Source organism: Onychostoma macrolepis, chromosome 11 (genome assembly GCF_012432095.1).
Source record: "Onychostoma macrolepis isolate SWU-2019 chromosome 11, ASM1243209v1, whole genome shotgun sequence".
Taxonomy (NCBI): domain Eukaryota; kingdom Metazoa; phylum Chordata; class Actinopteri; order Cypriniformes; family Cyprinidae; genus Onychostoma; species Onychostoma macrolepis.
Window position 1 is genome coordinate 29,063,464 of NC_081165.1, and position 22,381 is coordinate 29,085,844.

The window sequence follows — 22,381 nt, forward strand, 5'->3', positions numbered from 1 at the left end:
GGTATTACAAGGAGAAGGTAATTTATGGGGACATTACTCCATGTCCCCATTTTTCAAAACGCTTATAAATCATACAGAGTGAGTATTTTTTATTTGAAAAAGTAAAAATGCAGAAAGTTTCCTGTAAGGGGTAGGGTTAGGTGTAGGGCGATATAAATTACGGTTTGTACAGTAAAAACCAATAAGCCTATCTCTACAAAAAAAAAGAAAAAAAAAATGGAAACCAGTCAGTGTGTGTGTGTGTGTGTGTGTGTGTGTGTCTCACCTGCATTATGGCTGCTGGAATCAGAAGATCTTCTCCATTGGGCGGCAGTGCGCGTCTGCAGTGACTGACTCTCTCTCTCTCTCTCTCTCTCTCTCTCTCATCGTTGTGCTGTAGGGAGCTCCAGCAGAGTCCGGCGGTGTTCTGCTGTGTGTCTGAGCCGGTGATGTGAGGCGCACTGCGGGCTGAAGGTGCGGGAGATGCTCCTCGATCCGCCGATGATGGAGATACTGGACCTGCTCCAGAACACACATGTTCGCTGAAGATAATGACGAGAAAACACACGTTTAACTGATGCTTCATCTTCATCTTCGATTCCTCCTCCTCTTCATCCTCATCATCTGATCTCGCTGTCAGTCCGATCTTCACCTGCGCGCCACGAAGAGGATTTATCTCATGACAAATGCGGCTGATGTGGATTTTTCCTCCTGATTTCCTCAGAATTCCTTCATCTGTTGTTGGTCTGGGAGAGCAGAAGGCTGGCTCCTCAGATCTGATGGTTTCACTCGGTCTTTGCTGATATCTGGATCCATTACTTTGGGTGAGACGATTCTAAATTTGGCACATTTATTCTCGCTCATTATCTATAAAAGTTTGATGCCGAAATTATTTTTTTTAAAGCATTTAAATGTTTTGTTGTTCAGTCGCATCAAATTTATCTTCGTCAACGAAAATGAGATGAACTTAAAAAGAAATATAGCTATATCTCATAAGACCAAATTGATTGATTATTAGGATTCGTTTTACAAAGCGAAGCATTGAAAACATGATCGGGTTTATTTGACTGCTGTGGAGGGTTCTGTCTCCTCTAATGCGCTTTGCACTGCAGCGATTTCTACAGTTCGTGTAAAAATTAAAATTAATATTAGCCAACATGAACCGCGCGCGCACACACACTAATGCGTTTAAATGAGTGTGTTTCTGCTTTAACTGTGTGTGTGTGTGTGTGTGTGTGTGAGAGAGAGACCAGAGTTGGACTGAATCTTCGGTATTTATTGAGACTCGTTTTCATTCTTACAGACGCGTTTGCAGCATCTCAGAAATGACGCGATAGCGGGACAGAGTCGGTGTGTGTGTGTGTGTGTGTGTGTGTGTGAGGCGAGTTCCATGAAGGATCATATCTGTCACCTCAGAGAGAGAGAGAGAGATAGAAGAGAAAACGATTCCAGTAAACGTAAAAAAGAAAAAAAAGAAAGAAAAGAAACGAGTGAAATAAGGTTAATGTCTCTTGAATATTCAGCCTTCAGATGATAATTCAGGTTGTGGATGATGTTTATCTTGTGTAATGTGTGTTCAGGCTGGTTTTTGTGGATGTTTCATTGGTTTGTGCAGCTGAAGTTGTTTCTGGTTTGGACGCAGTGGCTCTTGCTTCACAAAACTGCATTTCCACCATCATTTCAGTGCTTTTCTTGTGTCATTTGGCCCCAACCATCTGTTTGCTGAGAAACTGTTGCTTGATCTCAGATGGTTCAGATTATTTAAACATGATGGGAATGGAGAAAATATGTTTCATTGGAGCACAGAAAGCACATTATTCATTCATCAAAGTAGGATTTCTTCATGCGGTTTTGTTCATAAAAATGAAGCATATAATTCTGGTTTACTGTTTCAGAAATGTAACTAATTTTCAGTAATCCTCTGTTTGTTTGTTTTTATGAACACATATGTGTTTGATCCCCATTCAAACTCAGCTGGAAGCCTCTTCTGAAAGAATCATTAATTCTTTTCTTCCAGGTTTAAGGTTTAATAGAACTGTTCTGAGGTCTGGTGGAGCTTGTTTCTCAGATCTTAAATAGATGCCAATTACATGATTTCCTGCGATCATGAGACTCGTCAGCCTCGGGCATGAACACTCGCTCCTGCGCAGCTCATTAATCTCATATTGATATCAAAATACCAGTGCTGTAAAGACCTCATCTTGTCAGATATGTAGCTTTTGGAAAGTTTAATGCAAACTATTTCAGTGAATTAATGAAGTTGAACATTTATATTTGGGTTGCTGCTGCATAACATGTTGATGGACTAAATATGTTACTGTAGTGTCATCATGATGTTTTAGGTCCTATTCACCATTTCTTTTTAGTTTTTAATAATCGTTTTGCCTTAGTTCATTTTACATGGTCCTGCAGTGTGACAAATGAAGTATTTTCCATTTTCATTTCATCTCTTAATTACTATGAGCTCATAAAAGCTGCATGTATAATAATTATAGAAGAATTAGCAAAGTGCTGTTTTCAAACACACCGCAGGAGAACGTCTATAAAACACTTCAGCGTTCAGCGTGAGGATTTATTTCAGGTGTTGAGGGCAGAAAGATGTTTCTGGGGTCCTGAGGGATGTTATTAACACAGCGTCCGTTCCGTGATGGACTTCATGAGTGTTTCTGTGTGTCAGAGGTGGGCAGCTTACATCACCGTACAGCATATACTGCCGGTTTGAGTTGTATAATAAATAACTTAGTAATTTAGATACTTTAAAACACTTACTTGAAGATTTGAATGGAGTCTTGTTGGCCTGCTGGACGTGAATGGCATCTTTAGGTTCATAAAGTCCCTCTCTGATTTTTAAGACGTCTCAGGCAGCAGGACAACATTTTCTGAAAGTTATGTTTATGGAACATTCTTATAACTCTGTTAATGTTTGATATGCATTCTCAGAACGTTGAGAGAAAACGTACTTACGATGTTTGTACGTTGATGAACATTCTAAGAAACGTTTTTTTTTGTAACTTTTAAGTAATGTTATAATCGTGACATAAAGTTTGTGGAATATTAAAAACAGACGTTAAAAATAACGTTACATTTTGGGTAACAATGCAGTTAACGGAATGTGGCAAGAAACGTTTTTGTAACCTTTAAATAACATTCAAGTCACCACAAGAAAACTGAACATTTTAACGCTCTTAGAATATTAAAAATAAATGTTCAAATAACATTATATTATGGGTAAAAAGTTAATGGAATATTGTAATATTGTATTTTTTTTGGTAACACTTTAGAATAGGGAACACTTATTCACTATTAACTATAACTTTTCCCTCAATAAATTCCTAATTTGCTGCTTATTAATAGTTAGTGCGGTAGTTGTTAAGTTTAGGTATTGGGTAGGATTAGGGATGTAGAATAAGGCATTAATATGTGCTTAATTACTACTAATAAATGGCTAATATTCTAGTAATATGCATGCTAATAAGCAACTAGTTAAGAGACCCTAAAATAAAGTGTTACCTTTTTTTTTTTTTTTGCAGCCATAAAATAACATTACAATCATAACATGAAAACTGGACTTTTTAATATTCATGGAAAATTTTAAATAAGCGTTCAAATAATATTATATTTTGGCTGAAAAATTTGGTAGAACGTTGTCAGAAATGTTTTTGTAACCTTAAAATAACTGGAAAACTGGACATTTCAACGTTTTAGAAACATTTCAAAGCAATGTTCCTGCAAAGTTTTTGTAGTCTAAAGTTGAAGATAACTCCTTTTTAACAATTTTCAATAATCATGTTTTTCATTGTGCATTCCAAATAATCTCCATCAAAATGGTTATTTTGATTAGGTTAAAAAATAACTAAAAAATACAGCTAACTAACACAATAAAACACAATAAAGTTATCTGTTTTTGCAAATAAACTCTTCATTTGTTTCCTGGTTGTTTGGCTCTATATTTTGTAACGCAGTCCTCTGAGGGTCAGATTGCGCTCCGGTTGCTGCGTAACCCGCTGGGAACGAGTGTTCACGACTGCTCTGCATCTGTGAATGTGATTCCAGCGTTTCTGTTTCTGAGGCTCGTGAGCGGCGCTGACGTCTCTGTGAGCTTCAGGGAATAGAAGCTCTTCTTGCTGATGACGGGATGAAATTTACTCTGGAGGAAAGCAAAGCTAAGCCAAACTCTGATTTGACATTCATCTGGAAGGAAGGTGGCAGTAATCTCTCTGAAGCTGTGTGTGAGTGTGTGTGTTTTATGACAGTTGTCTGTTATTTTTAGACTTTGTGCTCATGTTTAGGTACTAACAGTAAATGTGGGTTTTCTACCTAATTCATGAAGTTCCATGTAGTGGAGACCAGAGGCCTCATTATAAAATGCTTTGTAGAAACCATCCTACATTTGATCTAATGTGCATGTGATTCATTGAAGTGAACATATGAACAAAAATGCGCATACACCTTAGTTGTGAAATCTATAAATCAAAAATGATCTTGAAATTGTGTGCAGCTGAATGGTTTCAGATGTCCACCTTGTAAACGCTCCCTAATTAATGCCATTAGCTTATAATGGAGCACCAGTCAACATCCAAATCCTTTACAGATTTTCTAATACTTGCAATACTGTAAAAAAAAAAAAAAAAAAAAAAAGTTGTATATCTGCTTAGAACCCAACATAAGAGCTTTCCCACATCTGAGGCTATTTTATAAGCAGTGTTGGGGAAAGTTAATTTTAAAGTAAATAATGCATGGTAATATTGCGTTACTTCATAAAACAACAACTAATTATGTTACTTAGTTACATTTTATTGAAAGTAATGCTTTATGTTACTTTTGCGTTACTTTTTGTCACCTGAGCTGGGCTTGCTTATTTGTTTTTTTAATAAAACAAACCCCAAAAGTTATATTTTTGGCAACTGTAAGGGCCATTTGACATCAAACGTGAAATGAATAAGCCTCAGGCTGAAGGAAGAGCCTCTGTCTCTGCACTTACTCTCGATTTCTCTCAACATGAGGACAGGAGAGCTGTCAGTGAAAAAATGGAAAAACAAAGTAACTTGTTTTACTTATTTGAAAAGGTAACTCAGAAATTTCATTGTAAATTTAAAAGTAATGCGTTATTTTACTAGTTACTTGAAAAAAAGTAATCTGACTACGTAAGTCACCCCAAACACTGTTTATGTTGGTGTGGATTTTAACGTACAAACACTCTAAGATCAAATCTGCATGTTTTATAAATGAGGCCCCTGAAGAGAGATGAGTTTTCCTTGAACACAAGCCCATCAGTGTGTTTAGAGACAATGACTCAGATATTAATGATAAATATTCAGTTTTTAAAGCTACCCTCAGAAGCTGGATGTGCGTGGAGAAGCCGCCGAAGGAGCCTCTTTATGTCTCTGTCTTTGTTCTATTGTCTATCCTTATACGATCGACTGAAGTAAAGTGAGTTTGGCTGCGATCCACCAGCCAGCCGAGCCCACTGGAATCGGCCCACTACCGCCCTCTCACGGAAACCTGAAGCGTCTCTGAGTCACGCATGAGCTGGTGCTGGTGACCACGCATGAGTGGACTCTCGCATCCCATCAGCGCTGTGGGAAAGTGAGTCATCAGAAGGACTGTTCTGTGTGTTTCTCCATGTGTGGGGTTCACACCTGGTTTCTCGCTCTGATCGTGGGAGATGTTCTGCTGGGTCTTCAGCTCAACATCACCGGACCTTCGGTCGTGTCTCAGGTCCATTTCTCATCCCACATGTAGTTCTTCCCACCAGGTTATTTTCACTTCCATATGCAGTTATCTGGTACGGTGAACACCTGCCAGGATGCTTGTGTAGAATGTAGTGTTACATATTCTGTGTTGTATTCTATATATATATATATAGAGAGAGAGAGAGAGAGAGAGAGAATATTAGTAGAAAAATTGTAGGAATAACACATGGTTGAGTTAAAATTAACACAAAATGTGTTGTCCTTAGGCTGAGAATTAGTGTATAGTTTTGTAGATTTGGTGTGTGCTTTTGCTGTTTGAGTGTCAGCTTTCAGAAATTGTGTGACAAGTAAAGATTTTGTGTGTATAAGCAGCTGAAAACAACTGTAAGAGTGTTGTAGCTCAAACAGTAGAGGATGGCACTGGCAACGCCAAGGTCATGGGTTCAATTCCCATGGAAAGCATGAAATTATAAAATGTAAATGTATACATGGAATACAGTTTAAGTCACTTTGGATAAAAGGGTTTGCCAGATGTATAAATGTAAATGTTCCTAACAGAACTGTCCATTAGTCCAGAGGTTCTCCAAGGGGTTCTGCCAATTGTACAGTGTGCAAAATGTTCAAAAATGGTTCCTTTAGGAGTACAACAGCATGCTACCTCGACATAGGTATATATTACTACACTAATGCAGTCATATACTCTATTTCCCTGTTTAATACAGTAAAGCTGCTCTGACACAATTTGCATTGTAAAAAGCGTTCTATAAATAATGGTGACTTGACTTTATATACACCTTTCAGGGGTATCAAATGTTTAAATGTAATTTTCAGTATTAGGGTTAGTTAATAACTTTTGAACCATTTGGAGATTATTTTATTGTCCTCTGTGTGTTTGACACGGTCTGTTGAGTGTTTTCCAGCCCTGTTCCTGGAGCCCTACCAACACTGCACACACGCTTTGATCAAACACACCTGATTCAAGGTCATCAGAGACTCAAAATGACTCAAATGAGTGTGTGATAAAGAGACGCTCATAATGCGCAGCGTTGGGGCTCCAGGAACAGAGTTGAAAAACACTGCTCTAGATGATTGAAAATAGTTTATTTGCTTCAGCAAATGTAATCATCCTCAGTTTCAGCGGCAGATGCCAAACACGGATGTGTTTCGATTTTTGCAGAGATCTTGTGATTGATGGATGCATTCGCCTTGTGCTGCAGAATTTCCATCCTTTCCTCCTCCAGCCCTTCTTTGTTTGTATGTTGACATCTGAGCGAGAAGATGAAGGTGATGTGGTCCAGAGCGTTTCACACATATGATGTAAACTGTAGAAGCTCAGAGAAATCTGTGCAGGCCTCGGTTTCTCTCCTGCCATTTTGGTTACTCATTCCTGCAGTGATAGCTTCTATTTTACATGTATGATGCACAGACTGAACCACAAGCAGAAAGAGAGACCGAGGACATCTTCTGATTCTCAGCGTAAATCTTCTTCACAGTGATGTTCAGCGCTCTCTCGTCCATGGAGTCTGTCTGATGAATGTAAATGCTTGTAAACCCTATTAGAGAGAGCTGGAGAGCTAACTAACCCTAACTTAACCTAACCTAGCACATGCTCTGTTATAGATTGATCTGGAGGTACTAGAATTCCAGCGTGGCATCAGTTCACAGAGCATGAAGTGTGTGTTTATGTGTGTGTTTGCTGCAGCAGCTCTGTTTTCTCATTTAATAGTAAAGCTAAAGACACAGCTGTCTGTCGTCTCTCATGCTCACAGACCAGGAATACAAGGAGACCTCCAGCATCTCAGGGAAGTTATTCTCGGTCATTTTGAAGCCCTCGTTTAATGTTTAGGATGTGGCCAGATCGTGAACAGATTCAATCAAGGATTCAGCTGTGTATTAAACCCTTGAATCACAACATTCAAATCTGGGTTTGAGTCAGAGACAGCAATTAATGTATATGAAACATCAAAGTCTTTTATATTGTTATTTCTGTGTTACAAACATTCAAGTAATCAGAAGTGCAGTAGATACAATAAATCATCTTTTTGAAGGTGGCGCTTCAAATAAAGATATATCAGTTACAATGTAGCTCCAGCAGGTGGAGATAAGTGCCTTAAAAACCAGATTCGTTCAAAAAATGTTGATTCGTTCAGGAACGAAACAAGTGCTTTTTCTTATGAGCCAGTCATTGAATCATTCGTTTAACTTTCTTTTTTTTTAACAGTTCCTTGAATATTGAAAGTATTTATAAATAGATTGCAGCAATTTGAATTTTGTCAGAACCTCTAGTAAATTACAGGTTATTTTGATGTTGTCTATAATTTCAGGATCATGGTGGGAGAATCGTGATATCTATTTAAAAAAATAATACAATTTTAAAAATCGAGATTCTCCATTCTCAGTTTATCCAGAATCGTGAAGCTCTAGTTGGTCATTTATCCACATGTAATGTAAACAAATAAATGACTTTAGAGATTTTTTCATCTGCTTACACACAAAATCTTTGCTTGTCACACAGTTTCTGAAAGCTGTCGCTCAAACAGCAGAACACACACCAAATCTGCAAAACCAGACACTGATTCTCAGACTTTGACTCAGTTTTCAGTTTCATAAAACACTTTTTGCAAAACACAACACAGTTCTCTCTGTAACACACACAAATCTAACAGGAATTAATATTATGGTAAAGGTGTTTGCAAATGTTTGCTTTTGAGATGTGTTTGTGATATTTTGAATGCAGTGTTTCATTTTTCAAGAGATGTGAAGCATTTTGCATTTTGTGTGCAATTGTTGGATTTGTGTGTGAAGTTTTGATAAAAAGAGGCAAAGTTTTGAAAATGTGTGTAAGCAGCTGAAAAACTGTAATTTGAGATAAAGCATCAAAGATGTGGTCAGTGAGGCTCAGTATCCCGATTCTGTTTCTCGCTCAGCTCTCTTCGCGGCGATTCGTCAGAAACTCTGATTAGCTGCATGTGGCTGGAGTCTCGGCGGTGAACATTACTCTGTAAAAACAGTGATGTGAAGTCAGTTTCACAGCCGCTTGACTGATGCGCTCCCTCTCACGCCGATTTCACCTCCACGTGACGGATGGAGGAATAACGCAGCGTTGCAGAGAGAGACGCTATTATAAATCATACTGTTCCTCCTGCCTCCCGACGGTTAGCAGTCAGTCATCGCTGATCAAACCTGCCTCACTCCTTTTGCTCTCTGTTCAAAAGAGCGATATTACATAATGTCTGTGTGTTTGTCTCGTGTGCTAAAATGTAGGGCTGTCAAGCGATTCAAATTTTTTATCTCATTAATTAGCCTACATGATGTGCCGGTTAATTAATCACTCATCAATTTTGGCTGAGAAATTACCTCCCAAAAGATCATTTAAAGTCAATATTATGTTGGATAAGAAAAGCATTGAATCAACATTACAAAAAAAGTAGCTTGAGAAAGAAATACTTTAATTCAGCATTGCATAAATAATGATAGTGATAATGATGGGCATTAATGTTTTTAAATGCATATTGAATTATGAAACCATTTGACAAAATGAAATGATACTCTTAATATAAATAAAAGAGCCAGTAGGTGGCAGCAAATTACTGTCTTAAAGGGGTCATATGATGCGATTTCTTGCTTTCCTTTTCTTTAGTGTGTTATGTAGCTGTTTTTGCATGTATACGATCTGCAGTTACAAAGCTCAAAGTCTCCCACAAAAGGATTTATTCTATCTAATATAGAAGGCTGATCTAGACCGGGCTGAAACGGCTCATTCAAACACGCCCCCACATGTTTACGTCACGATGTGGAAATATTTGCATAATGCCGCCCAAATGCTCACGCAAAGAAAGAAGGCGTGGTTTCAGTAACCGCAGTAGTGTTGATGCAGCCATGACGGGGAGATGCTGTGTGTTTCTGTGCGAAAGCAAAAGCATGTGGCCTCCCGAAAGTAGATGCAGTTAGGAATCATTGTTAAAATTAGTTTACAACACAACAGCACAACCCAAATGTTCGAATTTGTGCAACGCATTTTATTGACGACAGTTTCGTGAATCTAGGAGAGTACAAGGCTGGCTGTGCACAAAAACTATTTCTAGAAAAAAAAAAAAAAAAAAAGACAATATGGGGCTTCTGAATCAGCGACTATAAGTATGTTTTGTTATTAGTTTAAGTATTCGCTATTGACTGTTCAAATGCTGACTTTTGCGCATAACGCATCGTGTGTGTGTGTGAGGGGAACAGGGTCACATCACAGCGGAGTGTACAGCCCATCAGAAATCGTCTTAACCGCGGCTTGTGTACAAAAACATACGAGCATCATCACTGTGTCTGTCACACGACTCTGTTCCCCTTTCGGGCTTGAAATGATAACTTGAAAGCTGAAGCTCGCGATTATGGTAAGGGGCATTACATTTCCGATGTGTGCTTGTGGTGTTCGGCCAATCACAATGCACTGTGATCACTGTGTGTCAGCTGACCAATCAGAGCAGACTGCACTTGTCGGAAGGAGGAGCTTTGTAGAAAACGACGCGTTTAAGAGAGGCAGGGCATAGAAGAACTACAATAATGTAGAGTATTTTAAAAATAATGTGTTTTTTGAGCATTAAAGCATGTCAACATATTCTGTTACACCAAATACACAAAATAATGATCTTTAAAATAGCATCATATGACCCCTTTAATGAGTGAGCCAATGAATCATTCATTCAGCCGATTTGGTTTTTGAATGGGTCACTGAATCATTGACTCACTTGATTCATTCAAAACTGCAGATTCATTCACTAATGAATCACCACTGTGTGTTAATCACAGATGTTAAGCAGTTCTCATTTTCATTTGCAAAACAGTTGCATTCTAACATTCTAAGCATTCTAAAACTTAACACAATATTAACTTCTTGCTCATTGAACTGTTGTGAATTTTAGGCTCATGTAACTGCATTCTATGCACTCCATCACGCATCAGACGCCGCACAATGGACAGGTCTGGATGGGGCGGCTGCGTTACATGCCTTAATCATTTTAACACATTATGCTTTCCATAATTTACATGTTAAATTGACAGCCCTATTATATCGATGAGGTATTAAGGTCTATCATGAATATTTACCTAGCGTTCCTGTCAGTCGAGCTCCACCGGATTCATAATGAGGGACACTTTCTTCACTGAATGCTTAAACATTTATTCTGTGAAGACCAGGAACGTTTTACCTCGCAGAGTCTAAACAAGACATAATGTGTTCGGTTTGCTTGGGAAAAGATGTGACAGAGAAACGCTCTGTAATTTCCATACTCGCACAGAAAGAAGATGCATTCTCAGCGTCGCAGATAAGCAGCGGAAGTGAAAGGAGGGCCGGACGCATCTGTCCCACCGCTGTAGGACGTGTGCGAGTCGTGCTAAACACAGAGCGTAATGGGCCATAAAGCAGCACGAAGACTGAATTATTCAGGTGTTGAATTTCAATAGTGCTGTGTGTTTGGAAAGATTTGGGTTCGACTCTCTTATCTTTTATTAAACACACACCGGGCATCCTGACAGTAAAGAAGTGCCTCTCTCTGCAGCTCTTCTGCATGCGTTGAGCATCACGAGCATCATGAGTTCTCCGCCTCCAGAGTCTGACGCATGAATGCAGAATTAGGGATCTTCATTATCATCTGTCTGTCTCTCCTTCTTTCCCGGCCACTGAGGAGCTGTCTGATGTGTGTGTGTGTGTTAAATGTTTGAAGGAGACATGTCAGAATCACAGCATCCATACAGAACCAGCGTGCTGATGTTTGTCTTCAAGACAGAATATGAGATGAAGGAGACGCTGGTGTTTGGTCTGAACTTCCATCCTGAAAGCATTAGAACACAAAAATATCAAGTGCCATTGATTGTAAAGAAAGAAACAAACACACTTTACTCTCGGTTTGTACCGTTTTAAATGTTAAACCAGCTGATCTAGTGTTGAACTTTGATGTTCTCGCCTCCATACTTCATTCTTTGACATTCACTCTTTCATATTCATTCACTAAAAACTGAACAGACTTTTTGGTGTGAGATAATTTAGTGAAATTCAGACATTTTGAGTGAACAAATGTAGATGGATGGATATATAAATGGATGGATTGATGGATACATAGATTTATTTATTTATTTATTCCATAGTCTGTCTGAATACTGGATTCTGATTGGCTGGCAGGTATGCAGTATAACCGTTTAATGCACAGGTAGTTCCAAGTCAGTTTAATCAGCGTTCTATATTACAGTTTTTCTCAATCGATTTGACACATTTCTCCAAACTCAGGTCACTGATCTCAAAACAGTTAACACAGTGATCTTTGTAATTGTTCTAAACAGATTGCACATTTTCATTCATTTCATACAAATTACAAATCATGCCAATAATTTTCTCAAAACAATGTGCACAAAACTCTCAAATGTTTTCACAATAGTTAATTTACTTTACAGTAAGTTTTGTGCTGTGATTGTTGATGGTACACATTTTTAGTCCTATAGGACAAATTCAGTTATTTACAGTAAATGTCCAAACATTTTTCAGAATTTAAGTTTGGGATCATTCAGGTGGACAATCAAGATCATTTTGAACAGAACAGGAGCATTGTTGACATGGTGGTCCAGAACAACATAACCAGTCACAAAGAAAGATGTCTGTGGAGATGTTGAGACAGGAGCTTGTCAAGCATGGATTCAACCTTCGGAATTTTTTTTCTCCGATGATGCAAGTGCAGCAAATATGTAGTGTAGAGAAAATGCAATGAAATTCTCTTCGAGATAAAAATGACAGCCAAGATCAATAATTCAGGATAATTCATGTATACAGCAAACACACACGTGTGTGTGTGTTCATGTGTGTATACAGCAGTCAACATTTGAAGTGGATCAAAACCTTTCATCAAAGTTGTCCTAAAACCAAAACAATACCCATTCTTGTCTTGGGACAACTATAGATAGATAGATAGATAGATAGACATACATACAGATATGTATATATATATATATATATACTGTACATATCTGTAGTTATCAGAAAAGTTTTTTTTCTTTGTAGGTCTTGCTGCTAAAAGTGGCACAAACAGATTTTAAGTTTAAAGGGGCAATTCGTTTTTCAGATGGGTGATAGGAGTTGGAGAACTATCTTTTACATTTTTACAACTTTTTTTTTTGATATTCACAGTATATATAAAACAAAACTCCCTGTTGAAGAATTAAAATAAACATGTATATTCATTAGTGTATTTACAGCTGACTATGTTTTATAATCATTAGAGAACAAACCTATAGATTTGATGTTAATATTTACTTTTAATAAAATGCATTACTAGAAAAAATTGCAGTGCTTCATTTTGCAATAAAGTTGAACTGTTTGGTTAAAGGTTAAGATAATTTTGTGTTTGGATGGCTGTGCTAATTGTTTTGAGAACAAGTACATTGCATTGGAGAAAAGTGTCAAATCGATTAAGAAAAACTGTAATGTGCTGCTTTAATTGATGCACACTAACCAACACGCATCACTCGCACACACACACACACACACACACACGGGAGAGAGAGAGCGAGAGAGAGAGCGAGAGAGAGATCGCAGATTGTGCTGCACACACACTCTCTCTCTCTCTCTCTCGATCGATATTTAATTGAAATTCTTTAATGCTATAATTCATTTAAATAAATGTGGTCTTACCACACTATTTTATCTCTGTGTCTGATTTGAAGCTGGCAGAATGCTAGCGCTAACGAGCCGTAACTACGGTGGCTGAGAGAGCTCAACATGCTGCAAATAGAAAAAACACCTGCAAATTAAGAAAACAACTTAATCAATTTGACAACACACGTGCTGCATATGCTCACAACGTTGTCAAACTGATGAAGATGTTTTCTTGATTTGCTGGAGCTTTTTCTATTTGCATGTGTTTTCTGAAGTTGCAGCTCTCTCGGCCACCGTGCGCAACTGACGAAAATAACTGTCATTTTGACCCATTCGGTCAAATATTGCGCTGAAAAGAGCAAGACAAGTTTAAACTTGTCTATTACTTGGCAAATGACCATGGAATAAGCGGGATAATCAACGGCTAGCCGTGCATTAAAGGATCTTTGCTTCGCGTCGGGCTCAAAAGCTGTTTCATGGACAGATGTGGGCTATTCCTTCGTTATTTCAATTAAGCAGGTAAAAGGTCTGGAGTTGATTCTAAGTGTGTTATTTGCATTTGCAAGCTGTTGCTGTGAACCACATCATGCAGTCAAAGGATCTCTTCATACAAGAGAAACAGAGGATTGTTAGGCTTCAAAAACAAAACCGATCCATCAGAGAGAGAGAGCAGGAACATTAGGAGCTAAATCAACAGTTTGGTACGTTCAGAGAAAACAAGAACACACTGATGAGCTCATAAACATAGAAAGATCTGGACGTCCACGGAGGACAACAGTGATGATGATCGGAGAATCCTCTCCATGACAAAACCCTTCACAACATCCAGCCAAGAGAAGAACACTCTCCAGGAGACAGACACGTCTACAATCAAGAGAAGACTTCACCAGAGGCTTCACCACAAGATAGATTAGACTTTACCAAAAAACATCTAAAAAAACCAGAGCACTTCTGGAAAAGCATTCTTTGGATGGCTGACATTAAGATGAACTTGTACCAGAATGACGGGAAGAAAAAAGTCTGCAGAAGGCTTGGAGAAGCTCATGATCAAAGCACACAGCATCATCTGTGAATCACGGAGCAGTGATCATGAGCTGCACGGCTTCAGTGGCTCTGTGTTACTGTTCAGTGAAGATGAGACAGAAGCAGCGGATCAGTTCTGAAGTGTGTAGAGATATACTCTCTGCTCAGATTCAGTCAAATACAGCAAAGCTGATTCAGCGGCGCTTCAGAGTACAAATGGACGATGACCCAAAACATACAGCAAAAGCAAGCCAGGAGTTTGTGAAGATAAAAAGTGTAATATTCTGCACCGGCCGAGTCAATCTCCTGATCTGGACCCGATCGAGCAGCGTTTCACTCGCTGAAGACTAAACTACAGACAGAAAGAGCCACAAACAAACAACAACTGAAGTCCGCTGCAGTAAAGACCTGGCAAAGCTTCACAAAGAAGAAACCCAGTCTCTGCTGATGTCCAGGAGTTACAGACTTAAGGCAGTCATCGCCTGCAAAGGATTCTCAACAAAATATGAACAATTTTATTTATGATCACATTTATTTGTCCAATTACATTTCATTGTTTCATTTTAATTCAATTCTGGTGGCATGCAGAGCCGAAATTATGAAAATTGTGTCAGTGTCCAAATATATATGGACCTGTATATAAATGGATGGACATATAGGTGGATGGATTTATGCATGGATGTTGATCAATATTAGTGTGGTTTGTTTTACAGGCTTTATCTGTATCATACAGATGTCAGTTGGAGGGATTAATAATATAGGAGTCCTTTTATGTTTATGGAGATTAGTGCTTCAGTCCAGATGCTTCTACAGTAAAGCCACAACATACATGTAGAGACGACAGATGATACAACAATCACACAGAACATACATGAACATGTCCGTCCGCTGAGAGCAGCTCTTTGCTCCTGCTCTGTAAATGTGTTTCTGTGTTTGATTCTCGGGAGAGAGACCCGTCTAACCGGATGGTACCGGGTGGGTTAGTCCACAGTGAAGGCTCGTTAGCGCAGGTCACCGGAGAATGAACACGAGTCCAGCGGCATGCATCACTCAAACTCAATAAAGCCGTTCCCTCCGAGCTCTTCCAGACACAGACGGACAGCGCTGCGTGTTTCAGGATGCATGTGGGTTTTGTTCAGAGGCAGTGATGTGAAATGAGCTTCGGCCGCTATAAAGCGCAGCTACAGTGGAGTTTCCCACCGAGTTTCCCAGCGCTCGAGGGAGAGAGTGTTATTTGATGATTGCGTGTGTGAGGTAAGTCACGTGACGGCTGTGTTTTCTGGAAAGCACACTGGATTGTGATTCACACGCTCAATAACAAATCTACTCTTTCTGGCACTCGCTCTTGTCTCTTCTTGTCTCTTGTCCTATTATTGTGTGAAACATCAGATTTATTTACACTTTGTATTTAAAATATAAATGGATTTGAATGATACACAGCGTAAAGTAGAAGATTCAGTGTTTGAAAAGATGAGTAATCATCAGCCTCTTCGAACCGCACTGCAAACAGCCATAAGCCACATTTATTTCTATAGTGCATTGTACAATACAGATTTTCTTACTCAGTATTTTTGTCTTGTTTTCTAGTATAAATATGTAAACGTTTTTGAATCAGGATGCATTTACTTGACAAGTAAAATGATTAAGTCTTGTTTTCTAAAAAATCATCAAAATTTTGTTAGTTTTTGCTTAAAACAAGCAAAAATATCTGCCAATGGGGTAAGAAAAAAAGGCTAAACAAGATTGTTTTTCTTACCCCATTGGCAGATATTTTTGCTTGTTTTATGGTTCTAAGGATTTTATTTTATTTTTTACAGAAAACAAGACAATAATATCTTAAGTCATTTTACTTGTACAGTAAATTCATCTTGATTCAAGAATTTTTAGATATTTATACTAGAAAACAAGACAAAAATGTTAAGTAAGATAATCATTTTTCTGCAGTATTCACAGTGATGAATGGGAAAATAATAGAATCATTTCAGATTCAGATTGTGCTGTAAAGACAGTAATGTCATTATTCAGCTCAATTCAGTTCAGATAGAGCTGCGCAATGAATCGCATTTTAATCGTGATGAAAATTTCTGCTACTCTCAATTTATTAAACATAATTGCTGGTCTGACTCTAACTTTCACTGGTTATTTATCCTTAAACGAGGTTTTCTCTTAAATTGATCCATTTTCTGCCCAGTATCTTTGTCTTGTTATCTATTACAAATATCTAAACATTCTTAAATCAAGATACTGAAGATGCAAAATATCTATTTTCCTGAGAAACTCATTAAAATTAATAACCAATATCTGCCAGCACGGTCAGAATTTGTATTTATTTATTTTTTATGTCATTGTAAGTGTTCAGATATTTGTACTGGAAAACAGTACAGAGACACTGAGTGAGAACAGCTTTTGCAGTGTGCTGGGTGTGTATGTATAATTCATCGTGTTTATTGTAAGATTGGTGTGTTTGAGGAGGTTACGGGCTCTGCTGACCTTCAGTCAAACGTTCATCTGCCAGCGTGACTGTAACGCTCCTCATCTGAATAGAAACAGAAGAACACGCATCTCTCTCTCCATCTCACCTCTGAGGTGCACTATAGCGGATAATGCCAAACAGAATAATTCAGGGCGCAGCAACTCAGGTTTTGCGTGGGTGAGCTGAAGGTAGAGATGGAGGCTCTCGCTACAGTTTCTCTCAAATAGAAATGTTAATGACTGGCAAAGGCAGCTGGCACATCAATTTTTCACCCAGTTCCACAAACAGGAGAGAAAGAGACAGTGGAACCTCTAGACTCTCTCTCTCTTCTGTTTGGCACCGTCTCTAAATGCACAACAGAATTTGGCTGAATATAATAGGAGCTAAAGATCTGATGTTCTTCTCTCCTTCCTTTCCTGAGCCAGAGAGACAGACAGAAAGCTAGACGTGGTTTGTGAGTTTGTCTGGAGATCCACTCAGTGTTTCCGGACGTGTTTTTGGTTGGAAAGCAGAATGGTGAAGTGCAGGTGAGAATAACGCATCAATCTGAGGCCTGTTGCAAGAGTTGCAAGAGTGAGCGTTTCCCTGGAAACAACAGAAGGATGCTGTGCATATTCAGATGCTGCATGTGTTCGGCGCTCAGAACGTCATATTGTCGGACGGTGAATTCTGTGGAATCGCCAAAGCCTTTAATCCGTGTTAATGTGCTGCGCATCTCTGATGCATTAGATGCGATCCTCAGATCATCTGGGGCCGCACACGCCGAAACCATGGAAAGCTACAAACTGTTACAATATGTTTGGCAAGCGGAGAACACACTTTATACTTTGGCTTTTGTGCAATAAAGAGATGAGATGAAGAACTCAGAGATGTTTAGGAACGTCATGCCTGCAGGACGAACCCAAACCAATGCAAACCAGCCTGTAGAGTGTGTGAAGGGTTAACTTTGCATGTTTTTCCTGATGGTTCTTCTGTACCGAGGGGTTATTTTGAGTTCTGGTGATTTACATTTAGTCGTTTAGCAGATGCCTTTATCCAAAGTGATTTACAAATGAGGAACATTGGGTTCTTCTGTTCTCTCTCTGTCTTTCAGTTCAATTAAATTCAAGCAGCTTTACTGGCGTGACAAAGTACACTTTGCATTGCCAATGCGTTAAAAAGACAGAAAATAATGTCGAACATTTGATCAGTTGGATTAGAGCTAACAACATACAAGGGAAAAAATTCAAATGTTACATAAAATATGTGTATGTATGTGTGTGTGTTTATATATATACAGTACACACTGTGAGATGTATATTGAGACAAATTTCATGATTAAAGTTTGATTCATAAGCTTAATTTAATCTAATTTCAATTCAATTCTATTCGATATTGATTCGTTTGGATATATATCAGGGACAGTAGGCATCAGTTTTTCCTCGAGGAAAAAAAGATTCTTCAAATTAATTTAGTGCATATATTGATCATAATCCTCCTCTCTAGAATTATTTTTTTAGATGAATACCCAGTTTATGGACACTGAATGTCTTTTCTGAGAATAAATGTGACGTTATGTGACATTATTGATCTCAAGCTGTTTTATTGACGTCTCTCTGAAACACTGATTGACGGATTATGTGATTCATGATTGATTTCAGTGATATTTCTGATATTCAAAGAGGAAGAAATCAGAATCAGAATGAGCTTTCTTGCCAGGTATGTTTACACATACGAGGAATTTGTTTTCGTGACAGAAGCTTCCACAGTGCAACAGCGTGACAGCGACAGAACAAAAACACAGATAAAAAAATAAAAATAGAACAACCCTCTAAGTGCCAAAGTCGCAAAATTGCGACAAGACGTCATACTTCATTAAATAGACTGTAGTTCCTAATATAGTGTAATATCTCATTTGTATTCCCTACCACTAGATGGCAGACATGTAGTACTTCGATTCTAGACCAAAGTTGTTTGAGGAAATAGCAGAGCAAGTGAGCTATGAGTCATTGATGCGGAAGCAGTTCAGTTCATAGCGTCTGAGTAAATTGTGAGATTTGTGAGAGAAAATCGCCAAATGGCTATAAAAAGTTATACCGTGAGGATGTGTTGCAAATGTTATTCGCCTATTCTGACTCTGAAGGGGAATATTTTCCTTTTGGAAATGACGATCGGCCGTCTAATGATTGCGCATCTCCTGGTACATCTTTGCAGCGCAATGGTGCCGCCGTAAAAGGCGAGAGTGTTCACGAAGCACCAACAAATGTTCATTTCGAGCCTTTGCCCAACGGGGATGGGGGTGGCTGGGGTGGACGTGGTCGTAGTGTCCATAGGAGAGGCATCGCGTTGCTGATGATCGGCCAGATTGCGTCGTTGGTTCTGATCGCGCGCTCAATGGGCCGCCGGCAGACAGTACAGGTGCAGTCAGTGTGGGGTAGGTCTGTGCACTGTGCCATGCAGTGAGAGGTACCATACTCTCAAGAACTATGAACTGTTGATTTCCTCTTTTCCTGATCATTTGGAATGAGGATAAAAAGACAACAACAACAAAAAAAAACATGCAAATAAGTTCAAACATCCATTCAATGTCTATTATTTCCTGAATATTACTGATGAACTGATCAAAAAGTAGGCTACTGTTCACATGCATTTTACAACTATGTAGTATAGTAATATAGTAATAATTTAGTACTTTCTCCTGTTTTATTGTTGGTTTCCTCTTTTCTGATCATTTGGAATGAGGGTAAAAAGACAAAAAAAAAAAAAAACACCTTCCAAATAAGTTCAAATATCAATTCAATATCTACTATTTCCTCAATATTTTGAAATTCAAGAGGGCCGCCCCCCTGATGACATCATAATATGCAAATTAGATGAGTATAGTTACACCCCACATAAACTTTAGGTCATGCCCAGCATTTTTCTGATTTACAGTAGATCTCTATCTTTAAGCCCTTTCAAGCCACAAGCTTTTGAAATCTTGATGTCAAAATCCAGCATTTTTCCCAAAAAAACCCTGGCGCCTACAATATACAAATTGACAATTGTAAGTATATGTATATTACAATAGACGGTTTTACAAGTATATTATGTGCAGATTGAGATGTAGACTAAGTATGTGTGTTAGATAAATAAATGTATAAGTGTATAAATAGTGTGTGTTCCACAATTATTGTCAAGTGTTCATGAGATGGATTGTCTGAGGGAAGAAACTGTTCCTGTGCCGGTCGTTCTGGTGCTCAGAGCTCTGTAGCGTCGACCTGACGGCAGCAGTTCAAAGCGAGTGTGCTGGATGTGAGGGTCCAGAGTGATTTCAGCTCTTTTGCTCACTCTGGATGAGTGCAGTTCTTGGAGAGTGGGGAGGGTTGTACCAATGATTCGCTCATCAGTCCGGACTACCCTCTGTAGTCTTCTGAGGTCAGATCTGGTAGCTGAGCTGAACCAGACAGTTATTGACATGCAGAGGACGGATTCAATGATGGTGGAGTAGAACTGTTTCAGCAGCTCCTGTGGCAGGTTGAACTTCCTCAGCTGACGAAGGAAATACAACCTCTGCTGGGCCTTTTTAACAATGGAGTCTATGTGATTGTTCAGGCCCTGGGAGATGGTGGTGCCCAGGAACCTGAATGACTCCACTGTTGTTACAGTGCTGTTCATGATGGTGAGTGGGGGGAGAGCAGGGGGGTTTCTCCTGAAGTCCACAATTATCTCCACTGTTTTGAGCGTGTTGAGCTCCAGGTTGTTAAGACTGCACCAGACGGTGCACCAGACAAATGATCACTGATCTGTCACCACACATTAAAGAATCAAAACCACATTTATTGATTGACTTTCATTATGAAATTGACATAATTTGAAAGCTGATTATTGGATGGGTGGCACTTAGGGTTGTGCCGAGAGACGACAGTATCTAGTATCGACGATAGTCAGAGATATCGCCTGTGGCTGATGCCTTTGACGATAGCAAGACAATTATTTTTATTATTATTATTATTTTTTATTATTATCAGGCTAGTAATATGATCTAATTAATATTAGGGCTTATTTGCTGCACTATATTTATTTTTCTGCGTTTACAGTGTTGCGCGTTATAACCAATCACATGCTGACACAGTGGAGTTTTGTTGTTCATTGCGTTTGGTAATGTAAATGTTCTTTTCTTGATCTCTGTAGCTGCTTTTTGAATAACTGAGGAAATGTAAGCATTATATTAGTAACTTAAAATGTTTCTAAAAAATTGTTATTATGTTAAATTAAATTCAGACATAAAAAACATTAGGCTGCTTTTAGCCTTACGCTAGAGTTGGTTAACTTTCTGGCAATGAAACTAAGTAAATAAATAATTGAATAGATTAAATCTCACAGGCTGATGATAGGATACATATACTTACATATATATATATATATATATATATACAAAATGGGAAAAAAATGATTTGATCCCCTGCTGATTTTGTACGTTTGCCCACTGACAAAGAAATGATCAGTCTATAATTTTAATGGTAGGTTTATTTGAACAGTGAGAGACAGAAAAACAACATAAAGAAGAACGCTTTTAAAAAAAGTTATAAATTGATTTGCATTTTAATGAGTCAAATAAGTATCTGACTCCTTCGTAAAACATGATTTAGTACTTGGTGGCAAAACCCTTGTTGGCAATCACAGAGGTCAGAGGTTTCTTGTAGCTGGTCACATCTCAGGAGGGATTGTGTCCCACTCCTCTCTGCAGATACTCTCCAAGTCATTAAGGTTTCGAGGCTGACGTTTGGCAACTCGAACCTTCAGCTCCCTCCACAGATGTTCTATGGGATGAAGGTCTGGACACTGGTTAGGCCACTTCTCAATGTCCAGGACCTTAATGCGCTTCTTCTTGAGCCGCTCCTTTGTTGCCTTGGCCGTGTGTTTTGGGTCATTGTTATGCTGCAATACCCATCCACGACCCATTTTCAATGCCCTGGCCCTGACAGTACACAACCCCGTCCATCGTCCCTTTGATGCGGTGCAGTTGTCCTGAACCCTTAGCAGAAAAACACCCCAGAAGCATAATGTTTCCACCTCCATGTTTGACAGTGGGGATGGTTTTCTTGGGGTCATAGGCAGCATTCCTCCTCAAACACGGCGAGTTGAGTTGATGCCAAAGAGCTGGATTTTGGTCTCATCTGACCACAACACTTTCACCCGGTTCTCCTCTGAATCGTTGGCAAGCTTCAGACGGGCTGTACATGTGCTTTCTTGAGCAGGCGGAGCTTGCGGGCGCTGCAGGATTTCAGTCCTTCACGGCTGTGTTACCAGATGTATTCTTGGTGACTATGATCCCAGCTGCCTTGAGATCATTGACGAGATCCTCCGTGTAGTTCTGGGCTGATTCCTCACCGTTCTCATGATCATTGAAACTCCACGAGGTGAGATCTTGCATGGAGCCCCAGATCGAGGGAGATTGACAGTTATTTTGTGTTTCTTCCATTTGTACACAATAATCACACCAACTGTTGTCACCTTCTCACCGAGCTGCTTGGCGATGGTCTTGTAGCCCATTCCAGCCTTGTGAAGGTCTACAATCTTGTCCCTGACATCCTTGGACAGCTCTTTGGTCTCGGCCAT

At 39.0% G+C, this 22,381-nt stretch overlaps 1 protein-coding gene across 2 annotated transcripts in view; it reads left to right on the plus strand.

Annotated features, from left to right (window-relative positions):
* The first annotated feature begins 671 nt into the window (after positions 1–671).
* The window catches only part of il1rapl1b (interleukin 1 receptor accessory protein-like 1b), a 214,946-nt gene continuing 193,236 nt past the window's right edge, over positions 672–22,381 (plus strand). For both annotated transcript variants that reach the window (XM_058792186.1, XM_058792187.1), the window contains exon 1: positions 672–803. The gene's annotated coding sequence lies outside the window, so the exon portion shown is untranslated. The remainder of the gene's footprint in view (positions 804–22,381) is intronic.